General features: G+C 36.5%; 1 non-coding gene across 1 annotated transcript; it reads left to right on the forward strand.

Moving 5' to 3' along the window:
- The first annotated feature begins 1,128 nt into the window (after positions 1–1,128).
- TRNAC-GCA lies at positions 1,129–1,200 on the forward strand. The gene has a single exon. It is a non-coding gene; the product is annotated as a tRNA-Cys (tRNA).
- Positions 1,201–3,974: the final 2,774 nt, after the last annotated feature.

Raw genomic sequence — 3,974 nt, forward strand, 5'->3', positions numbered from 1 at the left:
CCAGGAGGTGCCAATGCTCTTAGTCCACAGCTTGCACCTGTAGCAAGGCTCCCTAGCTCACTACCTAGAATATTGTTTGGCACATAATAAGTGTTCAATAATGAACATTTGCTAATAAGTGAATGAATAAATGAATGAATCTCAGACATATCCTCATTTTTAAATTCCCTTTAATATTGTCTCCTAGTTAATTACTGAGTTTAGGTAACAAAAGTATTATAGGCATTAATACTAGATCCTCAAGTACAGAAATATTGTTTTCCAAGTGAAAAATAATACTTTCCTTTGTATAGGGAAAATATAACTACAACATATATTCAATTATACTTTATTCAAAGATTAGGAATGGAGAGTCAGAGAAGTATGGTCCAAGAAGCACATTATTCAGTTGAAAATAAAAGTCAGGTGAAGAGATTGGCTATGTTGGACAGACCTGGGGTCAAAAATTCCTTACCTAGTCCGCTCTGAAGGTATTGTACCTCACTAAGCCTTAGGACCCTCCTCCAAAAGATGAGGATGCTTCCTATGTAAAGTTATGAGGAAAGACTGAAATAAATTATGTAGATGTTAGGTTTCTATTTCTCTTCCCTCACCCTTGCTCAAAATGACATCAAAAGAAAGCAAGTGGGTAATTTCAGATCTCTTAGTCGTCAACCCTCTGCTCACAGAAGAAAAAGCAGATTTCTGTGGACATGCTCCTCAAGCTTTGGAGATCAGATGAAGGCAGGTGGTAAATATTTCTCCAGGATTTACTATCTATTAGTTTTAGCATGAGAAATGGTCATTCGCTTTATGTAATCTGAGTCCAACTTCCTCCATTCTTGCTATTTCAGAAGGCTTTTTCCAAGTTGGAAACAGAATTTTACCCTAAAATGCCAAATCTTTTCTTACATTTTCTTTTTTTTTTTTTTTTTTTTTAACTTCTTTATTAAGGTAGCAAATTGTTGGTTTGTTGACCTGATGGCAAGAATGTCTCATGTGCAAATTTGGCGATTTAAATCTATTTCCTTTTCTCTTTTGGGGGCACTCTCCATCCCCCTTCTAATGTTTATGTCAGAAGCTTTCTCTGTCTCTTTTATAAAACTCTGCTACACACACAGGCCTTCTCTCACATGTCTGATGGGGGCTTCCCTGATACCTCAGTTGGTAGAGAATCTGCCTGCAGTGCAGGAGACCCAGGTTTGATTCCTGGGTGGGGAAGATCCCCTGGAAAATGGAAAGGCTACCCACTCCAGTACTCTGGCCAAAAGAATTCCATGGACTACAGTCCATGGTGTTGCAAAGAGTCGGACAAGACTGAGTGATTTTCACTTCACTTCATTTTCTCTTTTTAGATGGAAATAGATGATAGTAAGCAACTCCTTCCTTAAAGAGAGGAGAAAAGGATGTGATATTTAATATGCTACTCACCTTATATTTTCTCATTTAATTCTCTCAACAATTCTGAGATGAGTGCTCTTAAATTTATCTTATAGATTATGAAACCAGTTTTAAAACAATGAAATATCCTTCCTAAGGGTGTAGCTAGTGAAAGGAAGTGAGGATTCAACTCAAGGTATCACTTGTTTGAAAAGACATAATATGGTCAGTTTGGTGATCTCAACACTGGATATAATGGGGGCAGGATCAAGGAGGCTTTTCCTCTCTTAATCAGGAAGTGTACCAACAAGCAACCATTTTGACTCAGCAAAGTAAATATTCTTGTGAGGAACCTCCTTGCCTTGAGCTGTGCAATGAGAGCTCTTGACCAGGAAGCCACAAGCTGTTTTTAACTCAAAGGACCCATTTTCCCCACAGTGCATCACTTCTAAATGTTGATAGTAAAATGAATTGTTATAATATACTGGAACATATGAATTCAGTCCTATCTACCCCATAGTTTAGGCTTACATAAACAGTAACACAAATACTTTGAATCTTTAGTCAGGCCCTTGAGTCTAGGGCTTTATTTTTTCAGCCCTTTCCCTCAATGAATAAATGGAGTTTTCAACAGGAGAAGGGGAGATGGGAAGACCATTACCAGGAATCAAACATTGTATTTTTTGGTAGATAATGAGTTGAATATCAGTTCTTGAGTATGGAGTTTCTCTCCAGTAAGACACTCAGAGTTGGAGTGCCCCATCAGCCGTAGGGGAAAACACTATTTTTGTTTTAAAAAAGTCTGACTTAGTCCCTGCTTGTTACAATCTATAGAACTTTCTCCTGAATTTCAAGGAATTTGCCCTTTGTGCCACATAATTGTTCAGTCTTTGAGTCTATTCTCTGATGTTTTTCCCATTGTTGAAAGGCTTGGTAGATTTGTCCTCTCAGTAAGTTTACAAATTATGTGAAATTGAATGTTGTAATTTCTCTTCCTCTTTTTCTCCTCTTTTTAGTCTTACTCTTATTTTTGTGAAAATAAATGAAAACCAACAAATAAGCAAAGCAAAGTCTATTTGGGCTGCTGCAGCAAGGGAGTCAGCCATTTCACTAAAATTTGGGCAGAGACTCGAAGGAGACAAGGAGGGGGAGAACTGCCTGAGGGACCAAGTGGGTGACCTCGGGTACACCTTGACTGGAGCCTGCTGGCTTGGGCAAGCTGTGTTTAGGCAAACTAGAAGTGGAACATCTATGTGATTAGCTAACAGTGTCCATTTAATTTTGTCTAGTTGGTCCTAAGTTGGAAGCAGGGACAAAAATTAAGAAACCTGTAAGTTAATAGTCAAGTCATGGTCATTTTGGGTCAATTATCCCAGAAGTTAATGTTTAATTTCCTGGATTGTCAATAGAGATTGCAGTCTGGCTTCCTGCAAATCAGACTTAGAGCAGCCCAGCTACCTAGCTTGTTTGTTGTACATAAAGGGGTTGCTGTCTTATGTAGACTGCAGATCAAAATCCTATTTTAAAATACAATCTGATCATTGTCCATTTGTACATCCAATCTCTTACCCTCTTCCTTTCCCTCCCTCTACTTTCTTTTCTTCCAACACTGACATATGAGTACAAATATGATTTATTGAATACTTTCTTTTCTTTTAGAGACTTTAAAATTATGAAATATGTGCATGCCTATTAAAAAATGTCAATCATTGAAGAGTGAGTAAAGCACAAGTTCACTCCTTCCTCATCATTGCAAAATAGCCATTAATTAGCAGCATGATGTATATTTTAAAATATTTCAAACATATATAATTATTTAACACCAAAATTATACTATATTTTTCAACCTGTTTATTATCACTTATCACAATAAATAGCTGTCTTTTTAAGTCAGTATGCACAAATCTTTGACTCTGAGGTCATTAGAATATAAACTCCATGAAGGTAGTGATTGTAATTCTGTTGTTAACTGCTGCCTTCACAGCCTTTAAAAGTACCTAGCAGACTGCAGGTAATCAATGATGTATGCTGGATGAATGATTTTAGGTTGCATCCTGTTTTTTATTACTATTATTATTTCAAATAATAAAAGAACATATAGTCTTGATCGTCAGTGTCTGCACATGTATTTTTGTAGGGTAGATTGCTAGAAGTAGAATTGTGTCAAAATGCATAAACATTCTAAATCTTGATATAGGTATCAAATTTTGCTCCAAAATAAATTTTTACTATTTTTTTATTTTATTACTATTTGCATTAACAAAAATATGTATAAAATTAGGTTTAATTTGCTAGCTCCCCAGAATCTATTACTTCCCTTAAATCTCACCAATCACCTGTCTTGAAAACAGAACAGATTTCAATTTGGGATGCCTACTCCTAGTCTTGCAATCCTGTTCTTTAAAGAACTCTTGCCTCCAACTTGGCCCCTGTTCAGAGATCTGGTTAGCATAAACCAATCAGCACATTCTATTCTCCTGGCCACATTCATTAAGCATCTGCTTTAAGCAACCTAATCAGAATTAATTTCAGGAATCTTACTAGGAATACTGAGGACAAAAAGAAAAAGTCTTTCCATCTCTTTGAGAATGGTGGTAGGTATGCAGAGGTGAAGC

This window comes from Bison bison, unplaced genomic scaffold (assembly GCF_000754665.1).
Source record: "Bison bison bison isolate TAMUID 2011002044 unplaced genomic scaffold, Bison_UMD1.0 scf7180017864237, whole genome shotgun sequence".
Lineage (NCBI taxonomy): Eukaryota > Metazoa > Chordata > Mammalia > Artiodactyla > Bovidae > Bison > Bison bison.